Below are 19,167 nucleotides of genomic sequence, written 5' to 3' on the forward strand. Positions count from 1 at the left end.
GTTTTAAATTGGGGGGTGGGACAACCTGCTATTCACCCAAGTGGTTCCAAATCTTCTCCCTCCTGGACTTGATCTCTAATTATATTTCTTTTCTATTAAAGCCTGTCTTTCCAATCTATTCACAAATACTGGTCTAGTTGCCCCTATTACTCTCTGGCTCCCTGTCCCATAGAGTATTGTTTTCCCATATTTGATTTTCAGTCCATATACCCTTTTTCAGGTTAATTATATTTCCTATATAGAGCATCTCAGTGGACCCTACCTCCTGATCTACTCTACCTATGATTCTCTCTTTTTAAATTTAGTGTATCAAGGCCATCTGTATTAGAGATTATAACCAACCTTCTCTGCCTCATTTCTGCTATGCTCTTTTTTTTTTGCCATCAATTGTCTGCTTATCTTCTTTATTCTGTTTTCTGCTCCATTCATTGAGGCCTCTCTGCCACTGTTCTCTGTTCCTGGAATCCTGGTACTTTTCCCTCTCTCTAGAATGCCCTGCAGTATTCTCTGTAGAGTTGGATTGATGGTCATGAATTTCCCTAGTTCCTCTTTGTCTTGGAAGGCTCTTGTTTCTCCATTAATTTCTAGAGACAGTTTTGTAGGGTATATCAGTCTGGGATGGAGGTTATTTTCTTTCAGGGCTTGGAATATTTTGCTCCAAGCTCTTCTTGACTTGATGGTTTGTGTCAAGAAGTCTATCGTAATTCTGATGGGCCTTCCTTTATAGGTGATGTGTTTCTTATCTCTAACAGCTTTTAATATTCTGTTCTTATATTGAATTTCTGGGATCTTGATTATTATAGCCACACCAGGTAGGTGTGGCTGTGTTTTGGTTGTAGGTGGCTAGAGTTCTGTACACCTCATATATCTGAATATCATCCTTTTCCTATGTTTGGGAAGTTTTCCTTAATTATTTCTGTGAATAGCCTTTGTAGTTTCTTTGTTTGTACCCCTGCTTCTTCATTCACATTCTTTATTCTCAAGTTGTAGATCCTCTTGTCATCTTCTAGCCTTTGTATTTTTACTGCTTGTTTCCTTGTTATTTTAAAAAAGTTTTTCCTTTCATAATCCCACATTGCAAACCTGTCCTCCAGTTTGGATAATCTACCCATAATTTCTTTCAAGCAGTTTTGCCAGCTTTCAATGGAGTTTTTAATTTGCTGATAATCTCTTTGAATCTGCTTCATGTATTCTGTATTTTCTTTATATTCTTCATCAAATGGTTCTCCCCTTTGTTTGAGTTCCTCCATTCTTCCATCTGTATCTTCTTGAGAAGTATTTAGCATTTCTTTCATTAATCTATTTATATCTTGCTTTACTTGGTTAAATATTTTACTTTTGAACTCATCTATGAGGTCCCGAATATATTTCTTTATGTCCACTGATATTGCACATTTGCTGTCCTCAATCTCTTCTGTATTTACCTTTCTTGGATCCATGTTCTCAGGGTTGGAGGCTGGGGGCTTTTTCTTATTGTTTCCTCTTCTCATATTTTTTGTTTCTTCCATACAGGCATATAGAGAAGGCCCCAGTCCCTTTTTTCTTTGTTGATCCTGGTTCTTCTGAACCGTGCTGGCTAGATGACCCTGCCTACTCCAGTGTACTATTGAAGTGCAAATAGGGATGGCTATGCTGGCCCCTCCTCTCCAGGTCAGCCAGCCCACCAAGGCCTTCACTGCGCCTTAGTGTGCACAGCACATAGGGAATTGGTCTGGGACACCCTACTGGTTCCCAGCCGGGGGGGGGGGGGGTGGTGTGTGACCCAGGCCAAGCACATCTGACCAATCCCATCTGGGAAGGGAACGACTGACTAAAGTCTCTGCAGTACCTTGTTTCTGCCAGTCCGGCCTGGTTCCAAGATGTCGTTCCCTTTCCTGTGGAAAGGTTTTATTCCCAACACTCACCACACATCAATGCAGCTCCTCTACTGGCTCTGCTTTTGTTGGTCTCACCGATCCGCGACCTCAGTTCACCTGCACCCCAGCACAACCACACAACCACAGCTCAGGCGAGTTGAAGCAGCGGGAACCCGGGCAGTTCGCTGAGTCACAGCGGCGCAAGTTCGGACACACCAGCCAGGGCAGTTCTCTGGTTCGCTGCTCCCTTCTGCCCTTACATCTCCTCACCAAGGCCTTCCTTCAGGCTCACCCGCCACCAGCTTCACTGTGCCCGTGCATCTCTGGGTTCCAACAGTGCTTCTGGCACAGTGGGACGGGCCCTGGTGAGAGCACCACCAGCTACCGCCTTCTTCTGTTCAAGTTTTCTTTTTTAAAATTCTTTCTGTGGGCTTCAATTCTCACTTTAGTTTCTTCCTTGCTCAAGGGGATCTACGTCTTTCCTGCTTTTCCTTCTCCAGAATGCTATATTTTAGCCCCTGGGCTGTTTCTCTCAGAGAGGCTTTTTAGTTTGCTGCTTACTGTTCCGCCATCTTCGCAAACCCCTGTGTAGCTCAGTGTGAAGGCCTTGGGTGTAATACTCAGTACTGAAAAAAAAATTGAGGGCCGTATGGGAATGGATGTCTGTCTCCACCTCCAGGCTCCACCTCTGCCTCTGGTACTGCAGTCTCACAGGACACTGGGGAAGGCTGTGAGCTGGGTGAGAGCACTGGCTCTGACACCTGCTGGACTTGAATTCAAGTCTTTGTATGGGACCTTGATTCGCTTACTTACATTCCCAAGCCTGTTTCCTCACTTGAAAAGAATTACCAAAATCTACATCTCGGGGTTCCTATAAGGTTCACTGATACATGTGAGGACATTTTCTGGACCCAAGCAGGTACTTAGGGGTTGATATTTACATCATCAGAGCACAGACAGCTGCTCCCAAGCATTTCTTAAACTCATTTGTTTAAGAAGTCTATAGAGGAATTTAAACTTTTGCAATAAACAAATAATTTCACATAGTATAATTAGAATTAGATTCTTAATTTCAGACCTAATTGTTACAGCGTCTTGAAAGTAGGTAAAGGGTGAATTCTCTAGTATATGGGTTATATCTCAATAAAAATGCTTTAAAAAAGAAGAGTTGAGTAAAAGTGAGGGCTAGGGCTGATTTGAGGAGTAGACTTGCTCTCTAGACTCCTGCATAAGTCAGCCAAGTAGTGTGATGACCAGTTGTGAAGCTCACTCAGCTGATCAGGTATGGTGTGTGTTGGCCATCACATACCAAACAGAAGCCAAGACTCCTAACAGTGGCTGTGGTTCATGTTAGGAGGACAGTGTCTGGGAGAAAGGGAGATGGGGACAGAGAAACGTTGGGCCTTTTGTGGTTGGAGCTGCTATAAGAGCTGACCCACAGCAGGAATACCACCCTGCTGATCCTCTGCACTGACCCTCAGCACTGCCTTCAGAGGACACAAACAGCTATGACGGTTGCTATTTTGTACATAGAGAAGCTGAGCCCCCAGGACTGGTCCTTCTGTCTGATCTTCAACACCAACTCTATGGACAGAGCCCATGTTTGGCAGCAAAGTCCTCAATGAAACCATCAAAGATACAGCGCCAAGTGTTAACATCAGTGGAACCAGTTTTCCTTCCCTCTTCTGCCCAAAGTGCAGTGATCAACATTCCATACCCCTGTGTGGGGTGACATTCTTGTTGGGAGTATGTCTGTACCTCTGCTGTTCAGCACAGTGAGATGGAGGGTACGGCAGAGTCACCTATGACAGCTGCAGATATGCAGGGCCTTGGAACATGCCAGCTCTGCACTGGTGCTGAAAGTCTAAGTACCTATCAGACCTTGGCACTGGCTCTTGTCACCTCTCACCCAGGCTTGGCACAGCTGGCAGGGTAGAAAGATTCTCCTGATGGAAGCCCAGTGTAGACATTCTCAGGGCTTCATTCCACAGCATCTTGTGGTCATTTCCAAGCCTCCAGATGACCACTGCTTTTCTGGACACTCATGGTACTTCTAGTCCTCTACCATGACACTTAGGGCACCTGGCTCCTCCCCAGCCCAGGGCAGACAGGACCTTGCCGTGGCACTGCAGTTTCATACACAAACTCTGGCATTGGGATGAGTTAGGTTTTCTTTTTGAACTGTGTTACTTACTAGCTGGAGACCTTGAGCCGGTCCTGAGCCTTTGAAGCCAGTTTCATCATCTACAACATACTACTAACAGAAACCCTTATCAGCAACTTGTTGCTGTGTGGAAGGTGCTTTATGCTGTGCCCAGCAAACAGAAGCTCAGTAAGTATGAACTTCTGCTGGAATTACGTGGCTCCTGGAGAAAGAACCTGTCATGCCCCCAAAAGAGATCAGATTAGATGAACAGCACTGCCTTCCCTTCCTGTGAGACAGCAGGCAAACTGCCTGTGATAGCTGTGGAGTCCTGAGCAAATCTCCTATGCTTGTTTGGACTCAGTTTCCCCATCTATACAACTGTGTTACACATATCTACCAAATAGGTTACTATGAAGATTAAATGACTTTTTATCCATAGCACTTAGAAGAATACCTGAAACACATAAACATTCGATAAATACTATTGTTTTTATTATTGTGATCTCACAGAAATCCAACAAGTTATCCAAGTGGAAGCAAAATTAATATCTGAACAAGCAAAGCATCAGATGACAGGTTAAAAGTTTTATGTTTTCTAATTCTACTGATACACATAGCTCCTCTATATCTGGAGACCTTGACTTCAAAACTGCAAGCTACTATGAATCTTGTTGGCCCCTTGAGTAGAGTGTGGGGTTGAAGATCTCTGTGCCAGCCAGCCATCTGGCATGTGAGCCACACCTAAGAAGCCAAGGCTCTGTCTATTTGGAGATGTTCAAGTGATGCTGGCTCTCCATTATTCCCGGCCACTCTCCTCTCCAAAGCAGTGGTCTTCTGGCCTCCAAATTCCAAAGATCCAGCTATACACCAGCAGGATTGGGGCCCACCACATTTGATAGTGGCATTTGTCCTCCACAGAGACTTTGTCCAACAACCTGAAAGGAGGCTCTACCTTCCTAGGTCCCTAAACCACTGCTTTTGGCTCCCCTCAGGTTGGTCCAAGAGGAAGAACTGTGCCCTCTCGCTGCAGCATTAACTTCAAGCTTTGGACCATGCCTGATGTTATACAAAGCTCGTATACTTCCATTAGCTGCGTTGGTCTGTACAACAGACAAGATTCTGTGCATCTAGAGTCAATAAGCACTCTATTCTGCTTACTCTGAAGGCCATGCTTTGTTTCTCAGAGCACTGTAGCTCGCTACCTTCTCCCTGCCTTTTCCTCTGTCCTTGGCTAGGAATCTGGTAAGAACAGAGAATGCTGTCCTTCAGAATATTCTCAGTCCCAAGTCATGGAAAGAATAACAGGTGTTGAAATGTGTCCATCTGCCTTTGTTCTTCCATCCTTTTCTCAGAAAGCCAGGCACAGTCCAGGTGTCAGGTTGACTGAGGGTGATAGGTCTGGCCACTCTCCTCCCCCTCAAAGGGATTGGCCAGGTTTCCCCAGGAAGCGCTGTCTTGAAAAAGCAGCAGCAAACATCCTGGTTAAGAGACGCAGGCATCAGCCAGTCTGTAGCTTGAAGCCCATCTCTGCCCTTCTTATCTGGTGATTTTTACCAAATTTCCTAACCTCTATCAGCCTCTGTTTCCTCATTTGAATAATGAGAATAGCTTTGAAGTACATATTATATGTTTGTCTGAATATTAAATGTGACATTTAGAATGAAGTGTTTAGCAAGCTGATGTTAATTGTTAGCTTTTCTCCTTGTTATTATTAATCCCATTACAGGTTCCCCATTTAAGAATTTCCCTGTAAGTGACAATCTCAAGGCTTGTGTGCTTAGCTCTCTCTCTCTCTCAGAGCTGCCAAAGCTTCTTTTGGGATCAATGGCACATAGCAAGTAATAATGTTTGTCCCACTGCTCACCGCCTCTCCTCATGAAGCGGAGAGGGTGACAGATAAACCCGATGTCTATAAGCAGGTTCCGCATGGTACTCTCTCAGCCTACTCATAATCCAGTTCTGCCTGGATGCAAACATAGCAACAGGAGCTCAGCTTTCTTGCTGATTGGTGGCAGACCTATCTGTGATCACACCATCCTCTAACCACTTCTGCCAATTACCAATAGATATTCTCACCTGCATGAGCACTTGAATGTTGATGTTCAGCTCTGAGTCTTTGCCTGTGCTGTCAGCTGAACCACTTATCTTTTGCCTCATCCTGCAATTTGCACCAAGCATCTTTTCTTTCTCCCACCTTGGTTACTGGCCTGGAGTTGATGTGAATCCTCTGAGCTGGTTCCCCACAGCCACAAGCCTTTCGCTTCCTCTTTAGTTCATTTTCACATGCCTAGGCCTGTTGTCCTGCCTGCTGAGCCAGCCCTGGTTTCCCATGCTCTCCTTGGTTCATAAAGTGCTGGACTGCAAGATCACAGGTGCCTGGCTGGTACCTAAGTCATCCGGGTACTTAAACCAGAACCTTGCTGTCCAGTCTGGCCACTTGATTCTCCCTGCCTGTATCACGAGGTCAAGTCCAACCCTTGCCAAGTCCATTTCCAAAATTGAGCCTCTTCACTTTTCTTTATCCTCACTGTCTCTGTTTGATCCATGCCCAGCCAATCCCGGCTGACCTCCTTCCCTAGTACCTAGACTTCTCTTCTTAATGCTATTCTCGACTCCTATTTTCTATGCAACTGACAGAAGGAGCTTTCTGTGTTCATGTCTGAATATATCTGCAAGATCAAATCTGCTTGGGATCCTTTCTGACTTCCCGCGTGTTTGGAATGAGAGCACTAGGCAGCCCTTATGCCCTGATCACTGCCTGTCCCCTGACCCAGCCTCCCTCTCCTCTCTGGCCACACTCTGTCTCATGGAGGTTCTTCCTTCTGCCTGGAAAAGTCTCTGAACCCTGTGCATTGTCAACCCTGACTCCTCCTCCAGGACTCAGTTTGCATATCAGATCCCTCATGAGATAAGTATTATGTTAGACCTCAAACAGCCACTCCTTTTTAATTGCCTATAATCTTTGCTTTTCTGCATGGCACTTTTTACCTCTAGAACTGGAAGGAGTTACTGGTGGTGACCTGCTCAGTGACTGACTTTACATTGGATAATGAACCCCCCAGGTTAGAAACTGGACTTGTGATTTCCTGGCTACTCGTTATTTCCTGGCTACTTGTGATTTCGTGGTACCAGGACCTGGTGGTTACCCAACTAGTATTCATATGAAAAATGGAGTAGATGAGATATCGTAGGGACTCAGAAGAAATAGTGATCATCATAAGGCAATCAAGGGAGGCTTCCTGTGAAGGGAAATGTCAGCGCCAGGCTTAGCCTTAAAAGGTGGAGAAGCTGGGATACAGGGTAGGGCATTTCAAGTAGAACAGATAGTATGAGTCACAGTGAGGCAGTGAGGGGCTTAGGATGTGTTTGGAGTTGGGAATTTACTCTGGTTTACTTTGGAGAATAGTAGAGACAAGATTGAAATAAGCTTGGAACAGTGACTGTCAAGCTGAGGCTTTTAAGACATATGCTTAAGGAAATGAGCAGCCACTGATTTTAAGATGAAGAGTTTAATCATGAGGACATATGATGCTTAGGCTCTGCAGAAGCAAGAAGTGGGGGGATCTCCAGGACGCCTAGTCCTGGGAGCATGAAGACTTGTCTACTGCCTTGGAATGCAAAGAGGGAGAGGACAGATTGTGACTCTCTGCATGCGAGAGGTCCTGAGCTGCTTCAAGGTCATGGTTGAAACAAGAATGAGGTCACCCAGAAATGTTCAGTGAGCTCTGGGGTAGGCAAAAAGGAGATTATGTTTTAACATAAAAATTATTGTGAATTATGTGACAAGTATATGACGTGAGAATATTTAGAAAAATATAGAGAGCACAAGCTAAAAATATCCACTAATTCCATTGCTAGAAGTAATTTGTTAATGTTTTGTTGTATATTCTTCCTGACTTTTTCTGCGAATGTTTGTAACCAGTTTTCTCCCCCAAAATGTACTGTACATAACTGCTTCAAACTTTCTTTTATTTTTGCTTTCTCTTAGTACCGTGAACCTCTTTCTATGACAATAAAATGCTTATGTAGTAAAAGTCCATGTTCAACATCAGTTTAAGCTATTTTGCACATGGCTGCATAGTTGCACCATCATTTATTTAACCAGCCCCCCTTTTTGAACACACAAACTTTTCTTTTGCTTTTATAAATGATAATGCTTGAGTCATCCCTGTAGCTAGATTATTATGTAGATCTTTAATTATTTCTATAGGACAAATTCCTAGCAGGAGAATTGCTGGGGATATATTTGATTTTAGGGATTCTGTTTCTTCTTTTCCTATTGGCTTTTAGACTGGGCTTGTCGCTCATTGGTGGACTGTTTGCCTAGGACATGGCTGGGTTGGATCCCCAGCACCACAAAAGCAAAACAAAACAAATCAAATTACCCTTCAGAATTTTTTATTCCTTTGCATTCGTATTAGGATTAAAACTTTGTATTCTGGTTTTTAAAAATCTCTCTATGCTGGGTTGAGGAAATCCTTTTGTTATTTCTTTAATTTGAAGTTGTATTTTAATTTGCATTTCTTTTTCGAATGATCTTGAATCTTTTAAAACGTATTTTGACAATGTGTATTTCTTCATGCGTGTGCTTTTTCCCCCTGGTCATGCTCTAATTAGGTGTTTACTTTTTGACAGTGAATAAGGACATTTTTAAGTATGAAAAACTTCAGCCTTTATTTAGAGTATTTACCACAAATAAGTTTTGGAGAGATTGTTTTGAAGCAGAAAGTTTTTTTTGTGCCAATTGTTTTTCTTATATAAGCATATGACTATGTCAGTTAATATGAGGTTAAGTTGCTAGTAATTGACCCAAGTTAATAGGTTATGACCATCAGGATCCAGCCTGGAGACAGAAACCACACCAGTAATTTAAACAGTAATTAGTAAGTTTAATATAAATCATTGTTAGCTAGAAAAGTGAGATTGACTACTAACGGTTATAAAGAGAAATCTAAAGAAAACAGGAATAGCAGATAATGTAAGAGCAAGTCCTCGGGAAGGAGGAGCCCACTCTAGGCTGAAGTTCTAACTAAAGGAGAGATGATGGTCGAGGCTGACTAGAGATTGCAGTTCCCCGAGGTACAGTGGTCCCCACCAATCTGTAGAGGATCTACTCTAAGATGCCACTGGGAATCTGTAGCCACTGATAGTACCAAACTCTGTTTGTACTGGCTTTTCCCACATGTATCACAGCTGATCTGTCCTTGCACATTTTATGCCCCAGTGCATCACTACACTTGAGCTTTGAGGCCATTGTTGAGTAAAATGAGAGTTACTTGGATATAAACACTGTGATACTATGACATGGGTCTGAAAGAAGGTTACTCAGTAACTAACAGGCAGGTAATGTATACAGCGCAGGTACGCTGAACAAAGAGATGAGTCACATCCAGGGCAGGACAGGAGTTTATTTTCAGACCACATTTGACTTTGGCTAACTGAAATAGTGGTAAACAAAACTGTGGATAAGAGAGACTACTATTATGCAGAAAAGGCTGGCCAGCAGGGAATTGCTCAGTGGAGATGCAAAACTCTGAAGATTGGTGCCAGTGGTTCACTTTAACACTGAAGACATTGTTCCTGCAGGAGCAAGAAAGATGAGGCCATCTGAACAGGAAGAGGATCCTTCTTTCTGACTATCCCCAACACCCTCTACTGACAAAGCCTTGTGTGCCAGGAGAGATGTTCACTGGGTCCAACTGTGGTGAGGTGAACTGTGATATAGAAGGGTGGAATAGCGGCCCAGAGGCAATACGTTGATCCCTGCAGCACTTAAATCAGCTAGTAACCTGTTTCTTTCTCACAGCATTGTCTGGAAGACAAAGATCCAGGCCATGATCTTCCCCAGCAAGTCCTCTAGAATCCAAGCTCCTTTCAGCTTGGTACTCCACTGTCACCAGCTTAAGGACCTTATCTTCATGATCCAAGATAAAGTGCAGAGCTCCAGCTGTCACAGGCGTGGTCTGGACTTGGGAGGCACAGGGAAAAAAAAAAGGAAGAAAGTGAAAAGGTTTCCTGGGAGCTGCTGTTTGTCTCTCTTGCTTCATCTCATTGGTCATAACTTAGTCATGAACACAGGTAGATATGTGGAAGTCGAAGACTTTTCTTCTGGAGGGCCTGGAACTAAAAATTAGAGATGCAATTTCTGTTTTTTTCTGGAAGAATGGATAAAAGGTAGTGGTGGGTGATAAACAAGCGCTTCCACAATTGGCCAAACTTGCTGGATCTTTAGGCAGAAAATTCAAGATGACAATAGGTCGCTCCTATTACTGAAAGTTTACCAGGTATACAACATCAAATCTTTAAGTCAAAGCTAGTAAAATGGAAAGCACTGGAAATGTTAGCTGGAAGTGGGATGATAGCTGGAAAGAACCACTGGGATTATTTGTTATGAGTATTTCATGTTCCCATGTGAGCACTGGAGGTTGCCCAAGGTCATATGGACACTGTGGGCCTGGAAGCAGGTAGACCCCAGCCCACCTTACTCCCTACATGTGATGCTCTATCTTTCCATTTTCAGCTCTACTTAGTGTCTCCGGTGGCACTTACCTCCAGAAGGAGCCATGCATAATTGCACTTAGAATTTATGGCTCCACAAAATATCATTCCACAGTGAAGATATTAGGGTTTATGAGATGTGCCTAGTCCTAGAATCAGAAACGTAAGATGTAAAATTAGAATCCAAGAAGCTTTTGACATTTAGGACCTCAACTATGTTGTCTCTGTTATTGAGTAGAGCTCATATCAGCTTGCACTCTGGGAGCACAGCAGAATGTCATATTCTGCTTGGGTTAAACAGTGAAAACCATCATTTTAGGTCAAATTCCCAATTCTCATTTTTCTACTTAGCTATGGAGGTCACAGAAGGGTTTTCTTAGAACAGCTATGTAAGGTAAGGGCCCAGTAGGAACAGATTTTACCCCATGTGTCTCAAAGAGACATTACCGCCAGGTATCCCTGTGGTAAAGGGACAGGGGAACAGTGTTACAGGAGCTGGAACCAGCCAGGCCAATGTTTTAGTCTCTTTCCCATTAGGGATAAAATACCCAACACCCACACCTTAAAAGTGGAGGGGTTGGGGCTGGGGATTTAGCTCAGCGGCATGAGCACCTGCCTTGTAAGCAGGCAGTCGTGAGCTTGATCCCCGGTACTGATAAAAAGAAAAAAGACCAAAAAAAAAAAAAAAAAAAAAAAAAGTGGAGGGGTTTATTTTGGCTCAGTTTTCAGAGGATTCAATCGTTGGTTTGCTGGTTCCAAAGCAGAAATAGCGTGTTGTAAAGGCATGGCAGACGAAAGCTGCTCAAACTGTGGCATCCAGGAAACAGAGACTGAAGGGAGGAGCCTGGGACAAGAATGCAGCCTTCCAGGTCATATCTCCTGTGATTTATCTCCAACCAAGCCCCAGTTCCTAACTGAGCTCATCGCTGAATGAATCCACTAATGAATACTGTGTCTTCATGGTCTAATCACTTTCTCTATACATGAAGCTTTTAGGGGACTTTTTGGATCTAAACCGTAATAGAGGAAAAGTGCCAGAAAGAGACACCTGTTGCCAGTCCTGCAGCACCACAGCAGAGGACAAATGTCTGGACTAGCCTCTCTTCTGTCCTGTGATTCGCCAGGGTCTCTTCCTGGTTGAATGCAACCTGAATTCAGAGCAGGCAGAGGAAACTAGAAGATGCCATCCACAGGAGCAGGTTTCCTGGGTGGAGAGCAGAGCAGAACAGAAAGGGTGGAGAATAAGTTTGCAAAAAATATCTGTCATTATAGTTCAGGCCTGGCCACAGCTATTCATTTATGTGGACTGAAGCATTTTTGGTATTTTTACAATTTGTAAAGAGCATATGTGTGGGCACTCCATGCCATTGTACACATTGCTGATTGATCATGGCTCTCTTTCCTATGGGTCCAAAAATTCACCTCAGAGTGCTCAGAGAAACACCACAGATTGAGAGAGATTGGCTTGTGCAGTGAAACCTGTTTGAATCTTTAAAACTTAAGCAGCCTTGCAAATGTGGCCATAGCCATACCAATCTGATGTGTAATTTTAAAAAAAATTTGCTGAGCAGGTATTTGCTGAACCAAGTGAAGCTATGGCATGGTGGCTCTCAGGTGTATCAGTGCAACTACACTGTGATCTGTAGATGAAAATGTAAGCCAGAACTCTAACCCTCTTGGCTAAAGATGCCAGCCCAGGGAGGAAGCAAAGCTGCTTGTTCTCTTCAGGCAGAATTGGCTTCCTATAAGGCCTCTCTGTTGCGCACTCTTCCAGGTCCTGATGGACCTGTAACATGAGGTCCTGCAGTGTTTCTCATGTGCCTGCTTAGCCAAGCCCCTTGTTTCAGGAGTTGACTAGACAACTCTTAGCCAGAACAAAGAGGAACAAACAGGACTATGGACATTGTCAGTATGGTGTAGGGTGTGGCTGATCAGTGGGTCTCAACTTATATGTCATTTCTGTCAATTTGTGCTGATCTTCAGTGGCTCTGTGTTGAGATGGATTCAGAGGCTGTGATCAGGTTCAATTGTCAGAAAGGCCATAGCCAGTTAGGGATATTTGTCCTGAGTAAGAGAAGACAAGAGGAGGCATATTTTCATCTCGTATTTGCCATCTCTGGTGTGGGAAAGAGAACGGCTAAGAGTTGGCAGACTGGCCTTCTGCATGAGATAGTGTGAGCAAGTTGTTTGACCTTCCTAGACTAAATTTCCTCTCATGGAAAACAAGGACATTGCATAGATGACTTTTAAATTCTCACCATCTTATTAAGTCCTTAATTCAAACTAGTTTTTTAAGGTCTGCAGTATAAAACTTTCAATCCATTTAAAATATTTGATCTAATTAAAATATTTACAGCTTCCCACTCCTCTGTGCCATATGCTTGAATAACTAAACCATCCGTCCCTCAAGAAGGCCATTTCCCCAGGAGCAGCTGGGGTCCCTGGTGACAGGAGGCTTCCCACACTAAACAGATCCCATCCTTTAATCTCAACCCCAAAATCCAGGAGGCACGATTCACACTGCTGCTTCCTCTCCTCTGTTTTCCATGAGCCCGAACCTCTCCCCCGCCTTCTCCGCAAAGGGCCTCAATACAGAGTCCTGAAATTTAGGGTCATGGATTCAAAGTTTATGGTCCTGAGAATAAACAAAAAACCTATTGTGGTTGCATAGAGCTGTGGACCCCATTAACACCGTCCCATGAATATTTATAGCTTGGAACTACAAAAGAACATAGAGGCCATATTGTATTTCCTAGAACTTTCCTTCCATGGGGTCCTTTCTCTGTGGGTCACTTTAATGTAAGCTTTGCTTATCTAGTTGCACACTTTAAGCCGATTAACTTCTTACTAAAAAAACCCTCCCTGTTTGTTTGTACATACACTCCCTTGACAAAGATTCACAGAAAACTGCTTTAAACCTGTTAATTCCCTCCGCTGGAAATTTGAAGTGCACTAAATGCGTCTCTGGGTAGGATTTCCCTGCCTCCGGCCCCTCCACCCACCTCTATTTGTTTCCTGAGAGGAATTCCAATGGTTTCGGGGCTCCACATTTAGTTCCTCCAATAATAACGGTTTATCTCTAGGTGGCCCTGATGGAACATTAGCGAGTTCCTCCCTTCCTTCTGAGTGACTTGTTACTGGGATGACCGGCCAGCAGGCCCCAGACAGATGCCCAGTGTTTCTCTAAAAGCAATCTGAGTGAAATCAAATGTTCAGTTTGGGGGAACAGACAGGCAATAGACTTCACTGGTCCCTAAACATCCATGTGTGTCAGTCACTGGAGCAGTGAAGGGGCATGCAGGTAAGATGCGGAGTCCATGTCTGAGGACTGTAATCACAGCACTTGCCAGACACTTCTAGGGTGAGTGGCTTGCGGACTACATCTCCAGAAACACTGAGCTAGACTGACTACCCCATTGCACTGGTGAAGAGAAAATGCCACCAAAATCACTTGCCCTAGGTCCTACTAGGTTCCAGTGTAGACCATGGAAATGTAGACCTCTCCTTTTCCTCAGGACAGACCATCATGCATTTGAGGAGCATGTGGGATATTTATGATTAGGACCTTAGATAAAAAACTGATTGAAAAGTACCTCACCTCTTAGGGCAGCCCTAGGTTGTAAGTGTAGAAATGAAAACCAGGACTTGGTCAGTTGGTTGAGGTGCAGTGAGGTCACTGCGTGGGGGCGGCTAGGTCTCCACGGGTTTGGAGGAAGCCCTGGGGCACAGCATGTAGGCAGGATGTACTTGGAAGGTCAGTGGCTGCTGTGGGCCTGCTGCCTTCCAGGAGCACAGTCCTGAGGAAGGTGTGACTGGAGATAGAGGTGGCAGCCAAGTTGACAAAGTGGCCCTCCGACTGGCTGGGCTGCTCTGTGGCTCGCAGACCCTTCCCTTCTGCAGGCCCCGGGTCAGGGGCTTGATTTTCTTCAACACTGCCAAAATCCCATACCCCATGACTCTTGGAATCTCCAGTAGGGAAGGTGTGAAGGACCCTCTGGGCCAGCTGTCCCACACTCTGCCCACTCTGTGCACCTGCATGGCTTTTCGGTCTCTGCCAGCTCATCTGGAAAGAGCATTTCTTGCTGGCCACACTTGAATCTCAGTGCTGCAAACCAGGCTTGCACAGGGTGGTGAGTTGGGTTTGGTGTTTGCAGCCAGAAGCCTGCTTTTCAAGCGCTGTACCCTTCCTACCATTAGGCGCTCACGTGGGCTAGTCATTCACTTCACTAAACCTCACTTTGCCCCATCAGTCCTGTCGATGAGTGCGGCCCTGGCTTTCTGGACTTCTGGAGGCAATGTTTATCTACCTGTTCAGTTACAAAAGTGTTCTAAAGGTTGGTGCCAAGTGCTGTGCTGGAAGCTGGAGTCGGGGAAGAAGGAGGGGAGACTAGGTATGCGGGGGACACTCGCTGTGCCAAGGTAAGGAGTTTCTTGTGACCATGCAAGTTGGGTGCTTTAAGTGCCCTGAAATTCTGTCCCTGTGCCTGAGAACCTAGCCTCTCAGTACCACAGCTTCATGCCCTGCCTGGCTGTCTCCATTTTTAGTAATCCATGTGACTGGGTCCCTATGCCAGCTGGCCCCACACTGAGTCCTTTCCATGCTTGATCTGACAGAGAATTGCTGTTTGTCACCTCAGGGCCTTTTCACATGCTGTCCCTTTGACCAGCATGCCCTTTCCTGCTATGAGCCTTCTGCCAAGTTTCTGCCAATGCATTTGCTGTCCTCCTCCTGGAATGTCCCCACTTGGTGAGTCCTTCTCTGACTCTGAAATTAGCCACTCTTCCTCTCAGACTTTCACTGGGAGATTTCTTACACAGGGAGCAAAGTTGCACAACCACTGAGAGTTAGAATCAAGAGGATGCTGCGAGAAACATGCTTGTGTTTGCTGAAATTGGACTGCTGATGCCCCGGCCAGGCTGACCAGTGTGCAAGACAGAGGGTCCCTGTCTCTCTAGTGCTTCTAAAAGAAGACCCAACTCTGAGTTGGAAGGAACAGGGGCTGGACAGAAGGATATGGAGTCCCTGTCTGTGGATGTGTGTGAGCACAGGCCACGCAGGCCTCAGATGGTGAGTTTGGCCGGATGACCTAAAGTCTTAGGAGCCTGTAGCTTCTGGTGGATTGCTGAGTAGTGCAGCAGTCTCCAAATGTGCCCCTCAGTGAAAAAGTCGCAGTGAAAAAGGATTCCAGGAGCAGCTACATTGGTTGCCTAGCCTTTCTCTTGGAGTACCGTATTTATTAGGATTGTAAAGGCACTGTTATGGTTTGAGAACTGGTGGTCAACTTAACACCAGCTGGATTACATCAGCATGCATTGAGAGAAGATGTTCCACCTGAAGAGGGTTGCCAAGATAAATAGGTGGAGAAGAAGGGGGTGATGAAGGATTGAGGCGTTAAGGAGGCGTTGTGGGTTCTCCTACGAGTTGCTGTCTGAGCTGTTGGTTCTCCTGGAGAAGCTTTGGTCCTCACATCGAGCATTGCTTCCTGGCTCCGGAGGGGAAGACATGTGCTGCTTGGTCTCCAGGATAAACTCGTCACGCTGCTTCCTGGCACATACCTGACTGTGCTTGTCGTCAGAGGAGCTTGGGGCCTCCATGTCGCTGAGGACAGCTGTGGTGCCTTCAGGATAGCCCTGGTCTTCGTTGTGAGTGTGACTTCTTGGCTCCAATGTAGAACACTCATCCCACTAGCACAGCTCCTTCATCCTGCTGGCATAGACTTTCTGGCTTCCACCGCTGACCCTTGGGTCTTCCTGGCACGGATTTGTAAAAGAGACTGGTGTGAGTCCTTCTTGTGGGCTCGACCTCCAGTTGGACTTGTGGGAGGCATTGTCCTGAGCTCTGGGTTTTTATCTGGACTCATGTGGGTTTAGGCTCTTGACTAAATAAACTATGTATTTGGTGTTGCAGATAGATTTCCTGCATTTTCCTGTGTTAACTTTTGGTGACCATTACAAAAATATTATAAACTCCATGTCCTAGTCCTAGTTGTTCTCTGTATACAACCCCTGACTACCACAGGCACCACTTCCTGCAGGAAAGAAAATAGATCCATGGGGACTACTTAGTATATGAAACTGGGAAGCGCTGGCTTGGGGTGTGTGGGTTCTGGTTTGGGAATCAGGGGACCTTGGCTGGCACCTGCAAACTTCTTCCTGCCTGCATGATCTTGGTCAAATCCTCCCTCTCTCAAGGGGGAAACTTTGCTTTCTCATCTGTAAAGTGGAGACATGAATAGCTTCCTCATGAAACTGGATGAATCAAGGCAATGGACAAAAGGTGGCTGGCCTAGCCCCGGGGCCTACTGAGTGCTGTATTCTTCGGCTGTCAATGGAGAAAGATAGGCAAGATGCTGTACTGTGCACATCCTGGAACTGAGCTGCGTTATGGTCACCTTTGCAAGCTGTGAGGGCCAGGCACACATATGGGGCGGTGACAGAACTCAGAAACAGTGAAGCGTTTATAGACATTGCATCACTTCAGTAGTGCTGGAGCTGCTTGTAAAATCCAGCTGTGCCCATCTCTTCCCAACTGCAAGTTCGGTGACTCTGAAAGCCAAAACGAGAATATTTACACGAGGGAAATCAGCAAACCTTACAAACCAAGACTGCCCCTCCACCAGCCAATTGTTCTATATAAGCATATCACTCATTATCAGCATCCTGGGAAAATATTTCTTTAAAATGAGCCTCTTTTTATAGTTCCACACTTATTATATAAGTTTAAAATTGCATTTGACTACTTTATAGAGTTATGGTTTTGATTTTTGTTAACAGTTCTTTTTTTTTTTTTTTTTTTTATCAGAGATTGAACTCATAACCTTGCACTTGCCAGGCAGGCACTTACGCCACTGAGCTAAACCCCCGGCCCCATGGTTTTGATTTTTGAAAAGCACTATTCCTATTGCATTTTATTGTCTATTCCTGAAATGATGCTTTATGAGCCAGAGCTTCATAACCAAACACTCCTACCTGAAGACCATTACTTGGCTTGCAGCTCAAGTGAGGTCAGTCATTCTGGAGTAGAGATATATTTATTGATGTGCATTTGGCCTCTCCATCCAAGTTCTACATCTCTGCAAACAGTTACCCTGCACGACCTCTTCACTACAGTCACGACATACAGAAGAGAGATGATTGGGAGCTGGTGGCTCCTGGATCATGGTTGTTGGATATACAGCCTCTTGTCCCTTGCTTCAGTGCTTCCCAGTTTGGTGTGTGTGGTTTACCTGTGGGCTCTTGATGCATTGGAGCCTATTCAACAGACCTAGAGTGGGCTCTGAGATTTGGTATTTTTATCAAGTGCCAAGATGCTGTCAATGCAGCTGGTCTGTGGATTACCTTTTGAGTAGCAGGGATTGGCAATGAGAGGTAATGGGAATATTTTGAGGGTCTTCTCTTAGAAGGCTATCATGGCCATGTTTTGCCTGCTGGGAGAATTTAATATCTGTGTTGAATGTACAGCTGTCTTTAATACCTGTGGGAGATTGGTTCTGAAATCTGTGGATGCTCAAATCCCTTATATACAATGGCATAGTATTTGCACATAACCTTATGTACATCTTCTTATATACTTTAAATTATTATGCAAATAGTTGTTATGGTATAGAGAATAATGAGAAGCAAAAAAGTCTGTGCACAATCAGTATAGACACAGTTTTTTATTTTTTTTGATGATTGCTTGAATCCATGGATATGGAGGTCATGGATGTAGAAGACTGACTATATGTAGACTTAGCTGATTTACTTCTAAATATTATTGAGCCATCTGTGGATTAAAATTTTATTTATTTACAATTAATTATAGTGTGTGGTATGAATGAGGTTCAAAGCCAATCTGATTTTTCCTTAAGTAGATAACCCATTTGTTTCAGTGGAATTAATAGATTAGTCTCTTACACAAGTTTGTGAGGCCTCATTTTCATAGACTTTTCTTGTATAATTTAGAGACTGATTCTAGACTGTTCTGCAGAGCAGAGTTGCTACTGCCATACACATTTTGACGTCCAGTGAAGCTGGTCCTCCTCTGGTGCTTTTTCTCCACCTACCTAATTATATAGATGCATTTTAATATAATTTTGTCAGATTAATTAAAAAGTTACTGTGGTTTTAATTGAAGTATATTAAAACCTAAACATTAATTTGGAAAAAGTTAATGTTTTTACCATACTCTTCTTTAAGAACATTGTGTCTCTTTTTATGTCAATTACTTTTTATAGCTTCAGTAAGACTTTATATTTCTTAATATAGTACCACACTTTTGTAGTTAAAAATTTTCCTAGATCTGTGATTTTTTTGCTGTTTTAAACAGAATTTAAAATTTTATGTTATATTAGACACAATAGTTTATGTTGTGTTATTTATATTTTGCCCTATATTTATAATATAGTCATTCCCAGAGGTGGCAATCTCAATTAATTAAAACAAAGTAAAATTTAAACTTTAGTTCTTCCCAACCACAATCACCTTTCAAGTGCCCAGTCGTCACATGTAGCTAGTGGGTAGCATATGGAAGAGCTCAGATACATAACCTTTGAGAAAAGTGCAGAAATTTCTGTATACAACAATGCAGTGCACTATTATTGATGGATCTTTATTTAAGAGTAGAAAGAATTTGAGAGAAAAATGTTTCTGTTTGAGAGGGACTAAAGGGGCCCTGGAAAGTGGGTT

At 44.1% G+C, this 19,167-nt stretch overlaps 1 protein-coding gene across 3 annotated transcripts in view; it reads left to right on the forward strand.

The window, feature by feature from the left end:
- The window catches only part of Tll2 (tolloid like 2), a 133,918-nt gene that overhangs the window by 7,828 nt on the left and 106,923 nt on the right, over positions 1–19,167 (forward strand). The gene's annotated exons all lie outside the window — the stretch shown is intronic.

This window comes from Cavia porcellus, unplaced genomic scaffold, assembly GCF_034190915.1.
Source record: "Cavia porcellus strain 051 isolate PalLab524CR breed Dunkin Hartley unplaced genomic scaffold, mCavPor4.1 scaffold_2, whole genome shotgun sequence".
Lineage (NCBI taxonomy): Eukaryota > Metazoa > Chordata > Mammalia > Rodentia > Caviidae > Cavia > Cavia porcellus.